General features: G+C 36.5%; 1 protein-coding gene and 1 pseudogene across 7 annotated transcripts in view; one reads left to right on the top strand and one right to left on the bottom strand.

Moving 5' to 3' along the window:
• FRMD5 (FERM domain containing 5) overlaps positions 1–25917 on the bottom strand; it is a 271287-nt gene that overhangs the window by 188512 nt on the left and 56858 nt on the right. The gene's annotated exons all lie outside the window — the stretch shown is intronic.
• Positions 15168–15444, top strand: LOC117024050 (protein FAM32A-like; annotated as a pseudogene).

Here is a 25917-nt window from a genome sequence, read left to right as displayed (position 1 = left end):
CCCCTCACAATATACATTTTCAAACTTTTCAGTATTCATGTTTTTACTCTTACTGCTGAGACACTTAGCTCAACCAGCTTTATTTAGCTATAACTTATAAACGATCCAATACACTCATTTAAAGCATAAATTTAGTGGATTTTAGTATATACACAGGGTTGGGCAACCTTTGTCTCAAAAAATTTTAGAACATTTTCATCACCCCAAAAAGAAGCCCCATGACCATTAGCCTCGCTCCCCACCCCCAGCTCCCCTCTCCCTGGACAACTATTAATCTACTTTCCATCTCCATGGATTTGCCTGAACATTTCATACAAAGCCATACAATATGTAGTCTTTTGTGACTAATTTCTTTCATTTAGCATAATATTTTCAAGGTCCATGATGCAACACATATTTCTTTTTATTGTTAAATAACAATCCATTGTATGGATACACCACATTCTGTTTATCCATTTCTCAGTTGATGGACAGTTGGGCTGTTTCCACTTTTGGACTATTATGAATAATGTTGCTGAAACTTTCATATTGGCACCATATATCGTAGTCAAGAGCCTATCACTCAAATGATTTCAAAGTTCTAGAAAGCAAAATTTCTTCAAAACAAATGTGCTAGTTGTAAAAAACTATCAGAGTTAGATTTAAATGGCTGCAAAAATGATGCAGATTTGGTAATGTGTTTTGTCATTTATTACTGAGTGAGGAGTTAAAAATTTATTCATCTTTCTGCTATTTATTTTGTTACCTGTCATTCTTTCTTTCCTGTCTATCCTGCTTAGCTCTAGCAGTTCTCAACTTAGCCTTTCAAAAAATGGAAATGCCTTTTACATTCATTAGCTTTAACAAGAAAACACATAATCATTACTGTCCATTATAATTAAATGGATGGTGAATGTTTCCCACACACTTCCTTCCTATTAAGCTTATTACTGTGTTTTAAAAGCTATGGTTAAATTGTTTCACACACAAAAAAGGAAGTTAAATGTTTTCACACAAAAACCCATAAGCTTGCAAACATGTTTTTCAATTAGGAGTAATACAATTTATTTTTAATAAGTTGTTAATACTACTATTTTTAATAAGTTGTAATAAATAAATCTTACTTTTCCACCTACTTTTTCAAGATATCACAGAGCCTAGGAAAAACCAATATTTACAAACAAATATTAAAAGAGATTAAGTACTGGATTTTAAAGAAAAAACATAAATCAGTAGATGGACAATATAAAACAGAGACTACACTGAAAGGTCAGCGGTAGAAAAATAAACAGAAAGACAAAGTTAAATCATGATATAGAACAAGGTTACTTTATACACATTCACTGCAAAAGTCTTTGAATTTCCACATATCAGCCACGTAGAGGGCTGTGACCCAATTTACACATATGCCTCATAACCTGCATTTCAGCTCCCAAGGGGTTACTTTCACAGAAACCTATTAAGAGCCCATTTGCTAACTATCAACAAATGTTAATAGAAGGCTTTATTTTAGACTGTAAATCAAAGATTTACTCTTATTATCTGAGTTGTAGCTATAAAAATTCTACATATCTCAACATAGGTTCTTACTTTATTGAGATGTAACTCAGACAATTAGAAATCTCACTGCTTCAAAGGGCAGAATATTCGGTTTTTATTAATAGCACATTCACAGAGCTGACTTTCATTTTTGAGGACAGTATTACAACTAGCTGTTCAGCTCTCGGACCTTTACCCTTTTCCCTTTTCTTCTGGACTGGGCATGCTGTAGCATACCGAGGAGAGTGCTGAGTCTGGGGCGAGGCTGCCTGGACTGGAGTATCATTTCATCCCCTAGATAGCTATGTATCCTTAACCTCTTTGCGCTTTCATTTTCTTATATGTCAAGTGACGATGTATGTAAAGTATTGATACAGGTGAAAAAATGTTTAGAAGTAAATCTGACTCTCAACAATGAACTAATATTATTTTAATAAACCAAATTCATCACGTATAGAAAGAAGCAATAAAAGCAAACATGTGCTAAAAAGGAGGGGGGGAAGTGGAGCTCCTTTTCCTTCTAAGGATGGAGTCCAAACTCCTAACAGGCCCAAAATGGCTAAGCTCTGGCCCCTGGCATCTCCCTAGCCTCGTCTCCACTGCAGCCTGCGGCCCAGCCTACACAAAATAACACAGACCTACTTGTGCTTGTTTCCACGCAGTGCATTCTTCTTTCCTTCCTCGCCTTTGCTCCTGCTCCCCAAGAATGCCTCCTCCTCCGGTCCTTCACCCAGCGAACGCACCCTAATTCAAGTCAGTGGCTCAGCGGTTACCTTCTCTGGGAAGGCACAGCAGATATGGCTCCAGCTTCTCACTGATCCCTCCTACCACCAGCACCATAATCACAATTAGTTAATCAGGTATCCTTCCCTCTGGATTCCCATGATGAGTAATATCTCTGAACTTTGTGCCTCCAACTATACTTACTCTTTGAGGAGCCTGTCTCCTCCACTGAACTGTGAATTTTTTAATTTCAGTTTCACTGAGGTACGATTTACATTATAAAATTTTAAGAGATTTAAAGTGTACATAATGATTTGATATACATATACATTGTGAAAGGTTTCCCCCATTTAGTTAATTAATATATTCATCACTTCACGTATTTATTTATCTTTGTGTGTGTGTGAGAGAAACTTTAGGTTCCACTCTCTTGGCAAATTTCAATTACACAATACAGTGCTATCAACTGTAGTCACCATGTTTTACAGTAAGTCCTCAGATCTTATTCACCTGATAGCTGTGAATGTGTATGGACCCTTTCACCAACCTCTCCCTATTTTAACTATGAGATCTTTTGAGGGAAGGTTCTGTCACATATTCCAAGGGACTAGAACTCTGCCTGAAAAGCAAAGGTGCTTAGTCAATGTTTGCTGATACGATAAGATACATCAGCCATTCTCAAACGTTTTGGTCTCAGGATCCCTTTACATGACTGAAAACAACTGAGGGTTTAAAGAGTTTTTATTTATGTCGATTATATCTACCATATTAGATATTAAAACTGAGAAATTTGTGAAATATGTATTAATTCAGAAAGGAAGAAAGGTAAATAATGCCTAGCATTATTATGACAGTAACTGTGATGCCAAGGAATGACTCTCTGAAAGGGTCTCAGGGACCCCCCCCAAGGGCCCCAGACCACAATGGAATGGTATAATGGGGGGTTTTTTGGTTTGTCTCTTAATTATAGAATGTATTCTCATTCATGCGAAAGTTAAAGTATTTGGAAAGGGTGAAGGGCAAATGAAAAGATACAAGAAAGGAAGGGAGATACGACCTTAGCCATAGCTGCAGAAAATTGCTGAGGACAGGGAGGCAAAGAAAAGGAAGAGGGTTAAAAAAGTACAAACAGCACCAGTCTTAGGAGGAATAATAAAGAAGCTAAAAGTAACTCTGCACAAACAAAATTAAAAACAAGAATGACACTGAAGGCCAAAAGTTTAATCAAAATCTTAAATAGACATTGGTCATTTAGCTATGAAATGCACCATTTTGACAAATCTATCCCATCCCACTTCCATCTTTTTGTCATTCTCAATCCTCTTGTGTTCTTTTGTTATGTGCCTTTCCTCCCATCCCCTCTGGAACTCTATTCTCTCTTGCTTTGTAGTCATTGACTGAAAAAAATCTGCTAAAATGTTATGGGATTAGAGAAGAAAAAAAGCGACAGCTCTGATAAAGCTGTATGACTGGAATCCAACTGATAAAAATTTAACATTCTATTAGATTATAAAAAATGATAATGAGATTTTAAAAATAGGAATGCTGAAGTTATTTTTACATGCTGAAAATACATTAAAAATTAGTGTCCTTAAAATATGCTTCATAAAGGCCAGAATTGGAAAGTAATAGGGACTTGGCTACAGTGCTAGGATCGTAGATGATTTAATTATTTATTTAATGTTGTTAAATCATCCGTTCTACAGCAACAAAAGGCATGGAAATATGACAATTAATTCTCAACTTGCATTTGCCTTTGGACTTTTCTAAAAACTTTTCAGGTTTTTAGAAAACAAAAAATTTTAGAAAACTAAAAACAAAATTGGTTTCAATTTTGTTAAGTAGCCATATGTGCTGAGGTCAAAAACTCAAGGTATAGACCAGATGTAGGCAAATTATAGGCCCAGGCCAAATCCAGCCTCCAGACTGTTTTTATATAGCCCTCAGGCTAAAAACAGCTTTTACATTTTTAAAAGAATGTAAAAACAAAACCACCAAACAAAAAACCAAATAATAGTATGCCAAAGAAATTGTATGTGGCCTGCAAGGACAAAAATATTTACTGTCTAGCCTTTACCAAAAAAGTTTGCCAATACCAGGTATAATGCATTCATCAAAATGTCTGGACCGTAATATATATTGATGTTATCTATCATTGATATTAATTTTGATATTCTTATGCCTACATTTTATTATGCTTAATGATTATGCTCCTTTAATAGTTTTAACTTCTGAGGTTAAAATAAAATTTAACTCTGAGGACATGGGTCGACTTTTGTCTAAATCACATTAACTAAGAAGTATCACTTTCACTGTTTGATTTTTTTCATTCTTTTCATCCTGTCTATTCCTGAAAAATCTTGATTTCTTTAACTGTGGTAAAATACACATAACGAAAAAAATGTTCATTTTTTTCCTTTTTAACTTTTATTGTGGTAAGAGTACTTTAACATGGGATCTAGCCTCTTAACAAAGTTTTAAGATCTACCGTCTTAACAAAATTGTACAATACAGTACTGTTAACTATAGGTACAATGTTGTGCAGCAGATCTCTAGAGCTTATTCATCTTGCTTAATGCAAGTTAATGCCCACTGATTAGTAACTCCCCAATTCTTCTTTCCTCCAACCCATGGAAACCACCATTCCACTCTTTGTTTCCATGAAGTCAACTACTTTCGATACCTCCTATATGTGGAATCATGCAGTATTTATCTTTCTAAGATTGGCTAATTTCACTCAGCATAATGTCCTCAAGATTCATCCATGTTGTCACATTTGGAATTTCCTTTTAAAAATGTAGAATTTTCTTCTTTTTAAAGTCTGAATAATAATTCATTGTATGTATATAATGCATTTTCCTCATCCATTCATCTGCTGATGGACATTTGGATTGTTTCCTCATCATGGCTATTGGAAATAGTGCTGCAATGAACATAGGCAGGAGTGGTAATATCTCTTTAAGATCCTTATTTCAAGTCTTCTGAATAAACACCCAGAATTGGAACTGTTGAATCATATAATAGTTCTATTTTTAATTTTTCCAAGAATCTCCATACTGGTATCCAGAGTGGCTGCACCATTCCACCAACAGTGCACAAGAGCTTTAATTTCAAAAAAAAAAAAAAATAGAGTTTTAATTTCTCCACATTCTTCCCAACATTTGTCTTTTTTAAAATAACAGCCATCTTGACACGTGTCCCATTTGGGAGACACCTCAGGGATGATGTAGATGCCTGATCACTGCACTGTACACTTGAAGCTGAACAATAATGAATGCCAACTATAATTTTATATATGTGTGTGTGTGTGTGTGTGTATATATATGTATATATATGTATGTATATACTTACAAGAAGCGGAGTACAGCATTAGGAATAGAGGCAGTGGAAATGTAATGGTTCAGTGTGATGTCAGAGGGATAGTGGATGGGGGGAGGGGGGTTCACACAGTGTGAGGGATATAAATGATAAACGTCTAAGTATTACTTTGTCTTGTGCACCTGAAACTAATAATAATAATAAAAAAATAGCCATCTTGACAGGTGTGAAATCATATCTTATTGTGGTTTGGATTTGTATTTCCCTGATGATTAGTGATGCTGAACATTTTTTCATATACCTGCTGGCCATTTGTTCCTCTTCTTTGGAGAAATGTCAATTTAAGTACTTAGCCCACTATTAATTAGGTTATTAGGGTTTTTTTTTTTTTTTGCTATTGAGCTGTAGGAGTTTCTTACATATTTTGGAGATTACCCTCTTATCAGATATACGGTTTCTGAATATTTTTCTACCATTCCATAGATTGTTTCCTTTGCTGTGCAGTTTTTTAAGTTTGATATGGCCCAACTTATCTGTTTTTGCTTTTGCTGCCTGTGCTTTGGTGTCATAGCCATGAAATCACTGCTAAGACCAAATACCATGATACTTTTCCCCTACATGTTCTTCTAGGAGTTTTACAGTTTAAGTCTTTAATCCATTTTGAGTTATTTTTGTGTATGGTTTAGGGTAAGGATGTTGAATTTTGTCAAATGCTTTTTCTGCATATCTTTTGAGACAATCACATGATTTTTATCCTGTGTTCTGTTAATGTGGTATATCACACTGATTTTTATATGTTGAACCATCCTTCCATCTCAGGGATAAATCCTGCTTGGTCATGCTGTATGATCCTTTTAATGTACCATAAGTCTTCATTCAATGTCTTTGATAGGTTCTTAGAACTGCTACGAAATAACATATAACAAACCAATTTTACCACAGGCAAATTGATATAAAGAAGAGTTAAGTTCCTACGCCATTTCATAAATGTTATAACAAAACAACATTGAATGAAACATTATTTGAGGATCTGCTATATACCATTGGGTTCAGTTTACCGGTGTTTTGTTAACGATTTTTGCATCTACATTGATCAAGGATATTGATCTGTAATTTTCTTGTAGTGTCTGTATCTGGCTTTGGTATCAGGGTAATGCTGGCCTCACAAAATGAGTTTGGAAGTGTTCCTTTCTCTTTAATATTTTTGGAGGAGTTTGAGAAGGGTTGGCGTTAACTCTTCTTTAAGTTTAAATTGGTAGAATTCACCAGTGAAACCATCTGGTCCTGGGCTTTTCTTTTTTGGGAGTTTTGATTACTGATTCAATCTCCATACTCCATAGGTTTGTTCAGACTTTCTGTTTCTTCATGATTTAGTCTTGGTAGGTTGTATATTTCTAGGAATTTATCCAATTATTCTAGGTTATCCAGTGTTGGCAATTAGTATCTTTGTTCCTCTGCATGTGCCTTTTTTCTTTGGCTGACTTCAAGATTTTCACTTTATTTTTGGTTTTCAGAAATTTGAATATGATGTCAGGGAGCGATATGTGCATTGTAGTTGGCATTTATCCTACTTGGGATTCTCTGAACTTTTTTGGATCTGTGGTTTGATGTCCTTCATTTCATTATTTTTGGAAAACTCTCTGCCACGTGTCTTCTAATATTTCTTCTGCCTATTCTGTTTTTTCTTCTGGAATTGCAATTATATGCATATTAGTATGTGAGACCATTTGATATTGTCCCTGAGCTGTTGGATGCTCTGTTTTGTTTTGGGGTGATTTTTCCTCACTCTTTTTGTTTTAATTTGGGTAATTTCTATTGATTATCTTCAAGTTCACTGATTCTTTCTGAGCTATAGGAATTCTATTGTTGAGACCATGAAAGGCATTCTTCATTATTATGTTTTAAATGGTTACCATTGTCATTTGATTCTTTCTTATAGTTTCCATCTCTTTGCTGAAACACCCTATCTATTCATGCATGCTGTCTGTCCATCTTTTCCACTAGATCCTCTAGCATACTAATTATAGTTATTTTAAATTCCCTGTCTGATTATTCCAACATCTGGGTTGTCTCTACATCTTGTTGTGTTGATTGCTTTGTTTCTTGCTAGAGGGCTGGTTTTTCTTGCTTTTTGGGTGTCTCATAATATTTTTATTAAATATATCATACAAAAGACCTCTAGTGGTCTGGGCTCCAGACAATTTCTGCTTTATCCCCATGGGTAGAGGATAGTATTTTATTTCCTTTTACCCTAGCCACAGTGGGTTTTCACCTGCACCCTGGGTGCAACAGAATTTGCTATCGTTCTCCAAAGGGATAAAGGCTTTTTTTCCTTAGAGAAGGGTACAGGTAAAGCTTTGTGCCTTTCCCACAGCAGCAGCTGTTACCCTCTCCAGTCCTTCAGAACTGAGGGAGATCTCTGGTTTTCCACCGTGTCCCCAGTCATTTCAAAGAATATTCAGCAGAGAACTTTGGATATGAAACTATAAATAGGTGCAAACACCTTTTCTTTCTGCAGCTCCTGTGTGTTCTATACTCTCATCCTAGCCCACACTCCACCTTTAATAACTTGTTAAAATTTATAGCTGAATTCTGTTCACTGGTATGGTCATCCGATCTTCCTCCCACACTCTGCCACTGGTAAACCTGTGCTTGCATCCTGTCTCTCCTTGGAGGTGCCTATATGTTCCTAGATTTTAGTCTTTGCAATCTGAACTTTCTGATAAGTTCAAGAGAGGTTATGGCTTTGTATGTTATCTGATTTTTTCTTGTTGTTTGTGTGAGAACAACACTCTTTCCAGGTTTCTATATACTAGGCATAAGTCTACCCCATCTTGACTATTCTTGAATACTGTGGTTATGAATAACTGCTACATCATAATTTCCTTTGAAATCTGTTTTAGAGGTACCATGCCCCATGTCATCATGTTTCAAGAACAAGTTTGCACCACAGAGTACACTAATTTTACCTATCTTTTGCAGGACTTCATGTATTTACAACTGCAGTACAGACAGTCCTCAATTTACTGTCATTCAACAAAGTAAATCACTTATACAATTCTCCGGCAAAGACATTGTATTGCTTTTAAGTCAGTAAACACACAGACTACCTCTTCTTTTCCATTATAATCCATCTTTAGCCTCAGCATTTTTTCACCTCTCCTCACATCTCTATGTCTGAAACTCTCAAGGGGTAAGCATTCTTTAATTCCTTTAATGAATCCCTGCTCTATTACTTCCTGACCCTATGATCGTCCTCAGATTATTGAACCTCTCTAAACTTCAGTGTCCTCATTTATAAAATGAAGACAATAGTGTGAAAAATTAAATAAGAAAATGTATCATCTTTAAAAGGTACTCAGCTATTATTATTGTATTTTTCTATCATTAATAACTAATTATTAGATTTATAGCCAGTTGTATAAAGACGCAGGTATAGCTCCCTTAGTCAAGCATATAATCCCTATCACAACGTCACTTTGAAAGGAAAACCGAATTTAAACTTAAAAATTATTTCCACTTAAAATGCCTTTCCCAGGAATTTAAGCCAAGATGAGGTCTTCCTAGGAACTACAAAATATTTTTTCTTTCTTATTTTAACTTTCATATATACATATATATGTAGCATACATATGTGTGTGTGTTTCCATATATATAAGCCTGGTGATTAGCAACTGCGCCTGTTTATCTGCCCTTCCATCTGCAACAGGGACAGTGCCAGGACAGTGCTTAGTTCATTTTTTCTTGGACACACTCCATTACCAACTCATATATTTCACTGATGCTAAAAGAACCAAGCAAGATATGATGGTTTTGGTAATTAAAAACCTTCCTGCCAGCATACATTTTCAGCAATTGCCAAAGGTATTACACAGTGATAGATTGCTTCTGCAAGGATTTGATCAATTTATTTCTCTTGATCTTCAGGTTTCATCCTGTCTATAAAGTCCCTAAGAATATTGTGGCGTAGCTGTTAGCAGCATCCTTGAGATACTGACTTAGTATACATCCCTTTCATGACAGTAATTCTCAGGCGAAAAATGAGTCATAAAAATAGGATTTCAAGATCTAAAAACAAAGAATTTTTAAAATTCAGAGGACACATTTACGCATACATGTCTATTTGTCTTAGTAGCATTTGAAAATGCATTTGATGGCATTTACAAATCATGTGGAGGTTTTTTTCTCTTAGAATAATTTGCATGTGGAGAAGTTCCATAGATTAGAAGGCAGTCTCAAATTTTCCCTAAAAGCAATGAGTCCCACTAGTAGGGTAGTGGTATGCATATCAGCACTAGCTAAAGCATATACAAATCTAGTAACCATTTCCAACTTCATGGAAAACATTCCATCTTTACATAGTTTTCAACCATCTAGAATGATTTTTCTGCAATAGAGACTAGTAGAGTTCTAATTATAATTTAAATATGCTCGGAACATACACTAATTCAACTAAAATCTAACAATACAGTTGAGAGATTTCAAATACATACTACTCAATAAAGGCACATGGTTTATGTCAGCTTCTTTGTAAACATCAAGGTCACTAAACCTGGAGGAGCTAGGTTCCAACTTTCATTCCTCTCCAAAATATGTAGAATTGCTCTTACTCACGCTTTCTGAACCTTTTGAAGAAGCATCTTTGTTTCTAATCTTTACAAAAGAAATGAATGTTACTTTAATGCTCTCCCCAGTCTCAATCATTTGGGGTGCAATAAGGAGCGAGGAAATATATTCACCGACTGATATTTCAAAAGTCAACAACAGGAAACCCGTATTCCAGAAAAATGATTCGTTGAACATTCCCTTTTCATATGAAAATGCCAGAGGTCCCTGGAGACAGAAATATATCTTATTTTTATTTTTAAATGTTGTGCTGTAATGCTTATCTGAAGTAGACAGGAATTATAATGAACTTATCATAAAAGTAGTTTTATATAAAATTCTTCCTATTAAATGGTTTTAGAAATCATTTTAAGAGAATAAAAACCCAAAGGGAATATAAGAATTCCTTATATTAAGCATTTTGTTCATTATTTTAAAATTCGTAATTCAATCTTTTCAATGTTTAGAAAAATGTTGGGGGGAAAAAAAAACTTTTAATGAGCAAAGAATCCCCTACCTACCACCCCACTCTTATGATTTTTCCCTGTCATACTTCTATTTGCAAGTCCTCTATTAAAATGAAAATGCTTCAGGGACAAGCTAAGCTTCATTAGTATCTTTTTGTCTAGCCAAATGAGAAGAAGGTCTTATTGGAATGGTTCTGTAAAAATAAAAAAACCTCTTTTCAACTTTTGCCCTCCTACCTGCAGCTACCCCAGACAGGGCCGGAGGGTACTCAGTTTGCAAGACTCACAAACAGGCTGCAGCTACATTCCCTGAGAACCCCTCCTGTCGCGTTCTGCACCACTTACACCCAGACAACTTACACCCTGCTGTCACAGCGGGAGGACAAAAGACCTTGAAAGACACAATCAGTGCCTTAGGATCACGCTGCCTTCTAGTTTGTGAGCCACGGAGGTCACTGTTTGGTTTCACTCGATCCTGGACTCCAGACTACTGCTTATTTTGGCAACAGGGCCTCTGAAGTCAGAAAATCTGTTCAGTTCCCAACCGCCTTACTAGCTTTTTGACCTTGAGCAAGTCGCTTACAAGCTCTAATCATCAGCGTTTTCATTTTTATAAATGGGGATCATAATATCCTCTCTAAGAAGACTGACACAGAGACTGAATTGGACAAAGTAATACAATATCTGTGAATTTTGTTTGGGGAACTATGAAGTATTAAACAAATGCCAGTTTAATCAGCCTATAAGAACAAAGTATACCCAGAAATTGGAAGATGACTCTAGAAAGGGTAAACATATAATGGACGACATTAGTTCTCTGTTAAAGTCATCCATCATAAAAAGGCCATTTGGGTTTCTCTACCCTAAGTCCAATAAGGTGATTAGGTACCTCAGCAAAAATGATTATTTAAAATAAAGCTGTAACCTAATATTACTGAAATTTGTATGAATGAAGAATGTGTTAAAAGAAGGTGGCGGTATAAGTGGACTTTTTAGAAAAGAGCAGAAGTATGTTGCAAAGAAGAATTTGGCTATATTTATCCAACAGTATCCAAGGGAAATGGGTACTGACTCAGCAGGTGTTATGATTTTGACAGTCAGATGTTCTGTATTATAAAACAATCTTAATATGTCAGTCCTCATTGAGGTATATGGAAATCTCCTTCCAAGACTGTTTGGCTTCCTTTATTCTCTTTCTATATTCACCAAGCCATCTTTTGATTACTAATTGGATCAACAAAAGTCAAAAACAGACCTGAACTGATGTGACCCCCCACAAGGACACTGTGAGACCCTGTAGGTGGGAAGCCAGCCTTTCTTCTGACTTCTCATTAGCTATTTTTATTGAGAAAGTACTTTGCATATCTATCAAGAGCCATACTGTTCTCAGTATTTTTTTTTTGACTCTATATTTCTGTTTCTAGGTTATAATGTCAATGTGGAAAAATATGTTTACAAAGTTGAAAATCACGGAATTATAGTACTCCTACTCTATAAATATTTCGTAATAATTTAAAATAATGGTTATAAAGAATACAACATAGCAGAGTAACAAACTCAAATGCCCACAGGATCAGGAAAAAAACAATACAGATAGAAGCAGACTGGTCTAAGGAACAGTGGGGGGGCGGGGGGAGGGGAAAAACAGTAGGGACCCATGAAGAGTGCGGCGAGTACTAGCTAATAAGAGCAGCCACGACTCAGCTCCAGTCATTTACTGCCAGAGAGGAATGTGGAGCCAGTGTTGCCAAACCTTCTGATTTTTTAAAAGAATCTGGAAGCCAGGATCGCTTTGTGAATTGTCTTGGCTTTTACACATTGGCAATTAATTCAATCTAAAAAAAACCCAACACTGAGTGAGCTAATATTATGAAAGTCAAATAAAACATGAGTATGGCCTGGATTTGGCCACTAATTTGAACTCTGCTCAGCAACTTGGAGAAATGAATGTTAAAACATTAAAAAAACAAAATATTGGAACATAAGTCAAATTATACAAAGGCAATGTACTCTTCTCATAAACAGAGATATATCAAAACTATCCACATGTGTCACATGTAATATAAGCCAGTAATAAAGTTTATTAATGTCAATTTTTATCTTCGTGAAAATAGTAGTCATCTGTACTACTCAGACATCTATGTCACACTGCATTTTATTCTTTCAAATCTGGGATTGACTTGCAAAATCAACTTAACATATTCTATATTTTTTGATATACTTGTGCTGGAAATGTGTTTCTTCCTAGCAAACTATAAATAATGTTGAGCTATAGGAAACTACAAATAATGTTGAGCTCTTTAATAATGTTTTGAGTCATCACACATAGAAGGATGATATTAAACAAAACTACAGATAAATATATGTAAAATAATAAAACTTAAGACTGGATTGAAATGATAGACTTTATACATGTCTAAACTTCCCATCCTAAGCCCAATGAAATGAAAGAAACGAGTTTAAAAGAATTCAAAATTTCAGTGAAAGCAAGAAAGTGCTAAGCAGATCACAAATCTAGAGGATTTCTTAAAGGATAGAAAGCAGGTAGAATCAGATCACAGAAACAAGATCAGAGGAAAGCTGAGTTCTAAACATGTATAGGAAAAAAACTGCTGTGAAGGTAGGTGCAGTTTCAGGGAGCTTCAAACTCGCATAAGGAACAGGTAGAGGCTCTGAGGCAATCATCAGGATGAAAAGATGCACCAGGTACAACAAAACACATTCTTTCCTTCTCTGGATTATGTCAATAACTGGCTGACTGATCAAAGCAGCTAATGTTTAAGTGTTGGAGTCGAAGCTATTGCTTGTTGATAACTGAGGTCCTGTCCCATCAGCCCTGACTCCTAGCTTTCTTCAGTATGACAGTGGCTCAGGATGTATGCTAACCAGGGAAAGTGGTGGGTATGAGGAAGAGGAGGAAAAATAATTCATCAAGGAATATGGAAGAATGTTTCAGGATATATATTTTTAGCTTAATTGGCATAATTTGCACAACTATGGGGCTATAACAGCTAGAGGATCTGAATACGCCAGTTAGACATGATGCTACCAGCATAACAGACTTTCATTAACCAGCTAAAAGGTTAAAGGAGGAACTAGTTGCTTGCAACAGATTAGGGTTGAAAGAGGGAGAGAGAACAGGTTAGCACTATCTCCTTTACGCTTCCCCCTCCCCTGCTGCTGGTTACTGCTCTCTTCTTTTCTGTCTGCATCCTTCCTCCCTTGGAACCCAGAAAATAGAATTGTTGGATCCACAAAGCAACCTTATATAACCATAAGAAGATTTATTAAAGTGTGAATCCTAAAAGGAGGGGGTATGTATTTGGTCTTTATTCAATCAACTTGCCCCCTTTCCTTCATGGCCCACTAAGGCAAGTTCTCTTTTGCACTGTCCAGTTTCCCAGGTCTGACTATGATTCCGAATCAAGAGGATGAGTAGAGAAAGTCTGGACTGGAGAGCTTAAAGGAACGAAGGAAGAATTCCTACTTGTTCCTACAGTTTCTGGACTTTATTGTAGAGAATATAAGTAATGGGCAAGAAAAAGAGAAAAATAAGAAAAGTAGTCAGAAAGACTAAGTCTGTCCAGCTAATGAAGAACTGGGGAGAGTAGGCAAGAACAAGAACAAGAACAAAACACAACTCAGCCTGGGATACCAGATAAACTCAGTCTTTTAGTGAGGGAGGGATTTCTGAGCAGCCCTAAGTAAAAGAATTGGAGAAAAGAATAACATGTAGTGCAAGAAGCACTGCTATAGGTTATAATTTAGTTTTCTTTAACATTCTTTGAGAGAAGCAAGTCAAGACTGAGATTCCTTTTAAATTCCTTCTGGGTGCTGGACTGTGCTTCTCCATTTGCAGCTCTGCAGAGATAGTCCGCCAGAGCCTTAGGACTCATGAAGGTGAAGGACTTGGGTGGAGGGAAAATGGTACAGGTATAATCAGGGCTTCCAGCAGCTATGTGTACTTCTTCCCTTGTCCAAGTTACTTACGTTCCAAATATTAAAATTGAAAGGAATTTCTAAATATAACAGCAGCTTTTAGTCACTAATATATCTTCTTCCCTCTCTCTCAAATACACACACAGCTTTAGAGATCTGCTTTGAGGAATTAGAAAGAGGAATATAAAATTAGTCGGTTATTCTGGATTCCATTTCAATTTTTTGTCACTGTCCTTTACAGAGACAAATATCTCAAAGATTAATGAAGCTAGGAGTGGTGGTTAAAGAGGATTCATACATTATAGTAACTCTCCATGTGTGATTTAGAATAAAAGCACGAGGAAGAAATTAAAGCAATTAAGAAAACTTCATTACTTGAAGTTCTTTAATAGGCCCCAGGTAACTCCATATTAGTATATAACTCCAGGCAGGGCCTACCCTAAGCCAAATATCAAAGTAGATCAAGTTAGTTTATAGGGAATATAATGTGTTTTCCTTTCTACACATATTTGCATTGCACAAGGCCAAAGAAGTCCTTATCAGAATGTTCAGCCTTCACTAGTAAATGAAAAATACACTTTCAGGCAGACAGGCACCATGGTGGCCGACGAGCAGGTCCAACAGGGGCCCTCGAAGCTGAAGGGCATCGCAGAGCTCGGCATGAACAAGTGGAAGAAGAAAAAGGACAAAGACAAGGTGAAACTCCTGGAATCGATGGGAACAAGCAAAAAGAACGAGGAGGAGAAGCGGCATGGTCTAGACAAGCAGGCCCCTGCCCGGGTGGCAGGAGAAGCAGCAAATGGAAAGGATCCTGAAGAAAGCATCCAAGACCCACAAGCAAGGAGTGGAGGACTTCAACAGATACCCATCATAATATAACTGGTTCTATTTCAGGCTCCTCCTCCCCTTCTCCCTTCCCTTCCTCTTCATCCTCCTTCCTTTCTTTTTTTTCTTCTTCCAGTTTTAACAGTATTGAAAAATGCAGATTGCTCCAAAATTTTAACTCAATTTTTGGCAATCTGATGCTTAATATTTCCAAAGCTTAAGGTTTCTCTGGCTTTTGGAATGGAATATCCCCGAGAGGGATAATACTTTCAATTCTTATTTTTACTTTCTGTAAAAGGAGTAAGTTTCCGCTTCTTTCACGAGAGCAGGTTTGATAATGGATGAGAGAAACAGAACAATTCATGCAGTGATGCCATCTCCTGGGAAGGATATGTGTAGAAAGACCATTGACAGAAAACCTAGAATTACAGAGACTAAATTTATCTAGTGAAAGAAAGGAAGGAAGGAAGGAAGGAAGGAAAAGAAAGAAAAAGAAAGAAAGAAAGAAGGGAGAGAGGGAGGGAGGGAGGGAGGGAAGGAGGAAAGGGGGGGGCGGGGAGGAAGGAAGGAAGGAAAAGAAAGGCACTGTGAGAAGACAAAGGCACATAAACCAATCCTGGGTTCTACCAGAATGTAAAGCTCCATGAGGGCAGAGATTCTTGTCTGTTTTTTTCATTACTATCCCTGGCATCTAAAATAGTACCTAGCATACAGTATGTAGTAAAAAATATTATTGAATGAATGAGTGGGCTTCTCAGAAGTGATTAAGTAAAAAAGCAGCAGCATATTTCAAGGGAACAGAATGTACAAGTGCATAGTAACACTGGTCCAGAGATGTACAGATAGTTCAGTATGGGTGGAGCATAGAACACCTGGTCAGGGAATGTCAGGCCAGGTACAGAGGGGTCAGATCATAAAGGGATCTCTAGGCCATGCTAAGGAGTTTGGGCTTTATCCTGACAATAATGGAACCATTACAGAATTTCAAGAAGAAGAATGGCATGAGCATACTGAGGTTTAGGAATATCTCTCTCTCTGGAATCACTGTGCATGTTAAACAGGAAAGAGCTGTCTAGAGGCGAGAAAACTGGGTAAGAGGCCACTGTAGTTCAGGCAAGAATAATGAAGGCCTGAGATAAAACAGTGACAGAGGAGACAGGGAGGAAGGGCCAGATTTAAGAGATTTCAAAGACAGAACTGAGAGGATATGACAATAGATTAATGCAAAGGTGGGGAAGGAGGATTATAGGATAAGTAATAGATTTAGTTTAGGTAACTGGAAGGACAATGGATACATACCCCCAAATGGGGATTATGGGGGAGCAGCAGATTTTGGAGGTGAGATGATAGTTCAATTTGGACATGTTCAGTTTCAGATGCCTAGATCAAACCCAAGGACAGATATGTAGCAATAAGTTGGGTGTACATGTCTTATGCTTAGGAACGCAGCCTGAATTCAATCACCTTATAGATTTGGTAGTCAACACTGTCTTAAGTGGTAGTAGAAGTTGAGGTCATGGGTAAGATCACCCATAAAGAATGAGAAAAAACAAGTTCAAGTACAGATATCTGTGTGTCCCTAACGCATGGGAAGGAAAAAGAAGAACTTGCATAGAACTCATAGAATAAACCAAAAACAAGATTGATTTAGAGGAAAATATCAAAGAGGAAATGGTTAAATGTCAAATGTTGCAAAAAGCTCAATTAGGATAAGGATGGAAAAGCATCTCCAGCACTTGGTAGTTAGAAGGTCACTGGTGACAATTACTAGGGCATTTCAGTAGGGTGTGGGCAAAAGCCAGATTTCAGTGAGTATGAAGTGAATAAATGCCAACGAAGTGAAAACAGTAAGAGCAGGTGATATCTTTCAACGTGGCTGACTACGGAAGAAAGGGAGCAACAAGCAGCTATCAGAGGGAGAAAATAATTACAGGATGTTTATAATGTAAAAGTATTGCCACTTTAGTGTTGAAATATTGATCTGATTTCCATCTTCAAGTCAATAATCACTGGCCTAAATGTAGTATGATTAAGACCGGGAGTCTCCAAAGGGTGGACAGAGTCCAATCACCAAATCTCTAGGGCTTGTTTCTTGATTTCTTATTCCCTCCCCTTTTCATCTTCTCCCAGATCCTTTCTCAGTAAGTTTTATAATTTGCTGGCTCTTTCCTGGGTATCTCCAGGCCTTGAGGGAGAACTTTTTTTTTTTTCCTAAGGAGGTCACAGCTCACAGTGGCCCAGGCTCAGATTAAACCAGCAACCTTGGTGTTATTAGCACCATGCTCTAACCAACTGAGCTAACCGGCCACCCCCGAGAGAGAACATATGATGGCTAAAATCTTGTAGTCAATATCAAGCTTTTCACTCACCGTAAGATATGATACATTCATCGAATTGCATTCTTAAATTATAGTGACATGTAACTATAAGGATGTAATAAAACATAAAAATTCTATAAACAAAAGGTAAAAAAAAAACAATAAAAATCCCTTGAAATAGACATTCTAACTAAATTTATTTATTTAAGAGACAAATCATTAATGGCAGACTACAGGAAGATATAAATAAATAAAAAGTGATACTTCAAATTGATAAGACTAAGCATTGCAAAGATAATAAAGGGAATTTTAGACCACGCTAACAAGTATGGGCTTTATTCTGACAAGAAAGAATTCCAAGAAGAATGGCATGAGCATACTGAGTTTTAGAAAGATCGCTCTGGAATCACTGTGCAGTTTAAATAGGAAAAAGCTGTCTAACTCTTAAATTAAATAAGCTTAAATTAAATAATTCAACACTAATTAAAATCCTTTCATATTTTCTGTGATTACCAACTTAATAAAATACAGAAAATAAGACAACAAGAATCATTTATGGATATCATAAAGTAGATGGCATTAATCAAAATGATATACATAGGTTTGCAAAAAAGTGACACATGGAATGGGACAGGTATGTTTATTTGGGACCGTTTATTTAAGATATAACAAGAAATCAAAAGCAGCTCAATGTTGGAGAAAGAACTCACTACTTAAGAAATGTTGGAATAATTGAATATTAAAAAATATTTTGATCCATACTACCTAGTATATCTGTACATTTGTATTATTGAATAAAAAAAGAACCAGAAAATATTTTGTGTTGATTACAAAAATATCTCAAAGATAATAAAATAAAAACATCAGCTTACTAAACTGTATTACAGAAATACAAAAAAAGAATACAACAAATTGAGAAAAAGTGGTAAAATTTGTTGGCCAAAAATATAAAAGGAAAGTATACAATTACATAAGGGTAACACCTAAAATTCACTCATAAGTAATCAAAGGAGAGAAAACAAATTTTTTTAAAGAAAATACAAATGGGAGAGCAATCATATGAAAAAATACACAGTTAGAAATTAAAGAGATGTTAATTAAAATAAGTTTAAAGTACTACTGCTTAACTATCAGAACACAAATTATAAAATCTGCTGTTGGCTGGGCTGTACTATTAAGTGATGTGATTAGTTAATTCAATCTTTCTGAAAAAGAATCAGGAATATGTAACAAGAATTTAAAAATTGTTCATTTCTTTTGACCCATTAATTCCAGCTGGCAATATAAGGGACGTAAAGAAATATTCAGTACCCTAAAAAAGAAAAGAGGAAGAGGGAGGGAAGGAGAAGGAAGAAAAATTATCTGTATAGAGCTGCTCCTAAATTTGCTCTTTAGAATAGTGAAAAACCAGAAATCATCCAAGTACCCCTTGGTAAAGAATGGTTATAAAAATGATAATATATCAACAAAACAGAAGTCAACACAGCAATAAAAACACAACTGGTGACAAAGGAGAACAATTAATTTGGGAAAATATAAATAAAATATTGTTTTCACTGTATTACTTTTTTCTATGAAGCTTCTTACATTCATGAAAAGGATGGTTTTCTAGTTTGTCAATGAAAATGTCGTATGAGTCAGAATCAAAAGCTTACTGAAATTAAGAAAGAATGTTACTATTTCATCCTTGTCTGCGGGTCTTTCGTTTTATCATAAAACAGGAAATGGATCTGACATGACCCGTTTTCACAGAGTCATTCTGACTATTGCCCTGGTACCTTGTGCTCTTCTTCTATGTGATACCAAGCTAGATATTAGATGACTTATTCCAGTTTCTTTCTAAATGCTGACGTGAGGCTGATTTTTAAATTCCTTTTCCTCAGGGCCTTTGGAATTGAGGCTAAAGCTTCAGCTATAATTTTCGAGATCTTAAAATTTAGACATTAGAAGGGAGATGGGTGGTCTGATGAATATTAACTACTTTGATTTAACTTTCAAATGAAATAAAAGCTCGTTTCTTACTTCTAAAGAAAAAGATGAGAGGACTATGAAGATGATAAAATCTCACTTTTTCTCATCAATCTTCAAAATTCCACCATCATTTTTATGACGTCTTCTGCGCATTTTTTTGTGTCGTCACCAGTCTTGCCACAATAGTCCTCCTCTTACTGTCATTTAGAATTGACTCACTGCTGCTGCACTGCCTCCACTGGCTTCCAAGTCAGCACAGCACTAACAGTGAAGCCTAAGACTAAGGAGTACATCTAAAAGCAATAGAAAGCTTTTTAAAATGTAAGTGGCCTTATCAGTAAGTTCTGTAAATGACTTTTCACTTGAAGAAATTCCCTCAGAGTCGTAATCAGATGGTATCAAAACACCAATATAAGTCAGGTCAGCCACATCAATGATTTTGCAGGACAAATGTATCATAAGTACACCATTGAAAGTTCACCTCTCTGAACCGTCTTACAAGTGATAATACTAAGATTATTCTCCTTTTCTCTGATATATATGTTACCACATTAAAAGAACACAATCCAGCGTGGCGAGTCAAAAAAAGCCTCAAGAAATACGGCTCCAACTGACAGCTTTGAAATCCAGGCTGAGCACTTGAGATGATGGCATTTCCCCACGATGGCTGCTACTTTCCACAAATTTCGATTTCTCCTTCTTCTTTGCCATAGTAATTACTTTAGATCAAACTTCATGATAAAAAACCCTAACATGCATAAATACAATAAATCTTTAGAATAATCTAAGTTTGTATGTGATCTGTATCTGAGACTAAACGCCACAGTTGTAGAGATTATGGCATGCTTAAATGAGCGTCACAGAGTTCCAAATAATATTCGGAAGTCTAAAAAAGACTTAAGACTTAACTTCTATTCTCTCTACCCCGACACGATCCTTTCATAAACCTCTGCAGGATTATCACATCACCCTATTGACCAGGGACTAAGTCCTTAATCTGAGTTTCTCATTCCTGTCACTGCACCCAAAGACCCTCACTTCTTCCTCTCTTACAGACCCTTTCCTCATTAGACCATATCTAGTCCTCAATCTCTTTACCAGCCCACCGTTCTATCTTTGTCTCTTGGCTCTCTGATATATTACGTCTCTCCCATTCCTCAGCTCACAAATCCTTCAACCTGCCCGCACTTTAAATCACTTTGGAAATCAGTCTTCTTCACAGAAACTTTCCCAAGTAATTGGAAATGAAAGGAACAGTCCAGCTACTGGACTGTTAAACTAATTAAATTAATAAATTTCCCTTATAACCAATCATTGGGCACCACTGCATTCATGTGTTATAAACACTTTAAGTACCTGTTTGGTCCTAATGAGTGTCCATTCTGTGATTGTTCATTTTGAATCACAAACCCAGTGAGGAACAATTTCTCTATATAGTACACAAAACATGTTTCACATATAGTCATTTAATAAATGCTTTTTCATTATGAAAATCATTAAGAGAGAGATATACCCAAATCTCAATCTGGTATCTTTGGTATTCATTTCAGAAACTGAAAAGCAATGACTAACCATGACCATCATCCATTTCCCTAACTACTGAACAATCTCAACTTCATTGTTGTTGGCTCTCTTTTCCTTGACGGATACCCATTAATAAAAATAACGCACCAGATGTCATTATTATTCTAAGAGAACAAACTTTTAGTAGTATGAAGGAGGTAGGTGGAGGACTCTGGCTTTTGTACTCTGCCCACATTTTTACCTATGCTTTCATTTTAAATTATTTAATTTCTCAGCAACTGTGTCAAGATAGAAGAAAAGGTAAAATTTTACCGTCACTGTACAGATGGAATCATGGCAATCATATTTTAATGATTCTTTGGAGGAAAACAGCAATCATCAAAAAAATGTCCCAAATGGGCAACTATTTTTATATCCATATTACGTATTTAGTACTAAAGAGTTGAGAAAAACTAAGTTTTGCAAATAAGTATCATTTAAAAAGGAACAAGATTGTGAAGTTCATTAAGGATGTATGTGAAGCATAAATCACTAAGATTTCAACACTGGCATTCACCATCGACTAGATTAGGGGATTTCTAGATATGTGCTTACCTAAGAAAACCAGTATCAGTATTCAACAAGAATTAAAAGAAAATAGTTGTACAACAAATAGTATGACGAACTCCAGGACCTTGTCTACCACCCCCAACATCCTTCTTCCTTTTCACTGAGGAAGACAGGAATCAAATGGAACTAAGACTGAATTTTTTAGATCTGAACAAGTGATGAAAGGGAGACAGGGGAAGCTGAAAATAAAAGGGTAAAGGGAAACACAGAGAATAATGTCGTAAGAAGTCTCTGAGCATCAATGGGGATAGAAGGCATACGTACGTATAGAAGGCATATATAATAAGTTACTTTTGGAGAAGGGACCTACAGCAACTAGGAGCAGAATGTTAGTGGACGTCTAACGTTCTTACACAGACAAAAGTCAACAGCATTGGGCATAAATCATTTCTACATTATCAAACGTCAGGCAAGTCCTACTTCGAAAGAGGTAACATGAAAACTGAGACTACAGACTAACCATAACCCAGTAATTTTTAAGGATCAATGTCAATTATGTTGCAAAAATGTGCAGATGCTGTTAATTTTCTCCAATCTAAAATGAACATTTTAGATCTCTTGCTTGCACGCCATTTTTTAAAAAGCAATTCAAGAAACTCCACCTAGTTAAAGAGAATTTTGTCTTTCTGAAGTTAAAACCCAATTTTCGTGCACTTGAATAAACATTTCATAAAACCAAAACATGACCATTTTGATTTATTATTAGACAGCCTCTACAAGTGCAAGAAGCATTGTACCAAGAATGTAAGAAGCAAAGGAATCACAGACATTATCCCCAGGGCTGTGGAACTATAGCAACAACTTTGTGAAGAATCCAGTGAGGAGTGACGGCAATTCCCGTAATGGTGTCTTTACTCTGCTATCCATACCTCAAAGGTGTTTTTTATTTATTTAAAATAAACAAAAAGTGAAAGTAATCCTTAGAGATTCCCTGCAGTCCCCAGATGATGACATAACTCAATTTCCGATTCAATATCCCATTAACTCCAAACAAGGAAAGGCACTTAAAGTCATTTCCAAGGACATCATAAGATAATGTAGGATAAGCTTTTAGAATGAAGCTAACAGTCCATACCTAACTAGAGCCCAAAGGAGCCCCAAAATAGACCTAACTAGAACCCAAAGGAGAAGGAAGTCTTTTCCTCTCCAATTTTCAGAGCCACGGTGCTTCCTCCAGCAGAAAGGTCAGTCTAGCAGCTTTGACTTGCAGTATTTGCCCAGGCTAGTGACTAGGATTCTTCCTACAATTGACTTCTGGCAAAGAACAAATGAGCCGTGGGCAAAGCAAATGACTCAGCAAAGTTTTATAATAGGCAGGCCGAAGGGAAACCCAGCTTGGGGGAGGTCAACCACAATGTCAGCTAAGATATTCCTCACTCAATATCTTGACCCACATAAATCCCTCCCTTCTCCTTGAAAGACGTTGGGATGGTTTGAGACTTGCTTGGTGATTAGTAAGATCCCCCTTCCTGCAGTAGGTTGGACTACCACCAGAACCATCCTCTGCCATCTAAATCCATCATACCTCTGCAGGTTGCTACTGTTTGTCACCATTACCACATCTATGCTTCTAGGAGAGACTGGCGTCACTGCCAATCGCTGGAGGCAACAGGACTTGCCCACTGGACCGGAAGAGCTCTGCTTCACCTTTGTAGTCTTCCTTCCCACAAGAGCAGTGCAGATTAGATTCCTCCCCCAGGGCCCTGACTACATTCCTTTCTACCTTTTTTCCCAAAGCTTATACTTCAGTCCCACTACTTCAAGGCCGTTCCAAGTGAGGCTTATGTCTCACAAAGGGAAATCTGTTCTTGCATAACTCTGGGTAACTAAAGAGAAAAAGGATAAGTCTCTAGTGTAGTCCAGGCAAAGTGAACTTTGTTCAAAGGTCTAGAAAAAGACTCTGGAAGAAATTTTTCCACCACATGTATTACCTGGTAGAACTGTGAAGCCTATTTGGGAGCTTAGCACTTCAGAAGGCACATATTTCTTCCAAACTGTGAGTAGCTACACCAGCTATAGGATAGTACATTTATGAATATATGGATCAATTTGGGATAAACTAAAAGGGAGAGAAGATAGCATCTTGTATAACTTTTCATTATTAGAACTTAAAAGTACCGGGTACACAGATTTATAGATTTACTTACAATCCTGACTCAGATAAGAAAAAACCAACTTGGCATAAACTAGTTAATGTTCACATTGAAAAGAAATTCTTATTTCTATGCTATAAATTTCACAGCAATATCACTACCAGAAAATAAATAAATAAATAAATAAATAAATAAATAAATAAATAAGGCTTTGTTTCTTTGACACAGATGACCTCTGCTAACCAAAGGATGACTCCAAGCCAGGGTCATCCTTAGAGGTACCCAAAGTTTATCTCAGAGGTCCAACCAGAAAGCTAACTAATCTAATATTCTTAACCCTTCAATTGCCCGTCATTAAGTCTCTAAACCTTATTGTGTTGCCAAGAGAGCACTCTATATACTTTCAATGAGTATCATGAGAATCAAAAAGTAATTCTTAACTCTCTCTCTAAGAAATCTTTAAAACAACTTTAAAAGTATGCTTTTAGAGAAATCAAAAATGGAAAAATAAAGGAAGAAAAAAATTGCTAAACAGCACTTAAATCTGACAAGAAAGAAGAGGTCGGCTGTATGAAAATGACAAATAACTTCAAAAAAGCAGTCTATCAAAATTCAAGTATCTAATCACAGTAAAAGATAACTACGGTCATATTAGACATACACATTAAAATTTAAGAAAATAGATTATAGAAAGTTTAGAGAAAAATCAGACAAGCCAATGTTCAGATACCATAAAAAAAAATGTTTTGGGCAAGCCCGGTGACTCAGGCGGTTAGAGCTCCATGCTCCTAACTCTGAAGGCTGCCGGTTCGATTCCCACATGGGCCAGTGGGCTCTCAACCACAAGGTTGTCAGTTCAATTCCTCGAGTCCCGCAAGGGATGGTGGGCTCCGCCCCCTGCAACTAAGATTGAACACGGCACCTTGAGCTGAGCTGCCGCTGAGCTCCGGATGGCTCAGTTGGTTGGAGTGCATCCTCTCAACCACAAGGTTGCCGGTTCAACTCCCACAAGGGATGGTGGGTTGTGCCCCCTGCAACTAGCAACCGCAACTGGACCTGGAGCTGAGCTGCGCCCGACACAACTAAGACTGAAAGGACAACAACTTGAAGCTGAACAGCACCCTCCACAACTAAGATTGAAAGGACAACAACTTGACTTGGAAAACAGGTCTGGAAGTACACACTGTTCCCCAATAAAAGTCCTGTTCCCCTTCCCCAATAAAATCTTAAAAAAAAAAAAATGTTTTGAAGTCCTATACAGTTGAAAACAATCAAAATTTTAACTACACAATCACTAAAAGAAGAAAAGGGAAAGATCTCTAATTAAGCCAATGTGTATAATCAAGAAACCCTGCGAAGCACCCAAACTTTAAAAGGATGTGTTCAAAAGATAGAAGGAAAAAAACCACTTGGCCAAAGCAAAATATACAAAAGACTGGCAAATATTTATAAAAAGAGTATCTGGAAGGTGAAAGCTCAAAATAAGCTAAGATTCATGAAAAATAAAGAGGGCAATAATAAAACCTCTTCTTAGATGCATAGAAAGCGGGGAGGATAAGAGATGAAAAGGACCACTGTATACGGCAGAGAAAAAGAAGCACTCAGTTTCTGTTTTGTCTCTTTATCCGGATTGAAATTCAACTTGGCAAGAACAGAAAAACTTTGATTAGAAAGAAATGAAACAAAAGAAATAAATTCCATATATACATTAAGGGATCACTTAATTCATTCATTGAGCACCTACTATGTCCCAGGTTCTGTTCCAGACACTGAGCATATAATGAACATAGCAGACAAAATCTTTGTTTTCTGGGAACTTACATTCTAGTGGACAAACAATAAACAAATACATATAGAATATAATATTCAGTAGAGGTAATACTTTAAAAAAAATAAAGCAGGGTAAGAGTACAGTGAGGTACTATTTTAGATAACCAGTGAAGGCCTATCTGAGAAGAAGGCATTGGAGCAGAAACTTGAATGAGATGAGAGTGCAAACCATGGAGA

This window comes from Rhinolophus ferrumequinum, chromosome 6, assembly GCF_004115265.2.
Source record: "Rhinolophus ferrumequinum isolate MPI-CBG mRhiFer1 chromosome 6, mRhiFer1_v1.p, whole genome shotgun sequence".
In the NCBI taxonomy this organism is placed as follows: Eukaryota; Metazoa; Chordata; class Mammalia; order Chiroptera; family Rhinolophidae; genus Rhinolophus; species Rhinolophus ferrumequinum.
Note: the sequence above shows the minus strand (reverse complement) of the source record. Positions and strands in the feature narration are given on the sequence as shown.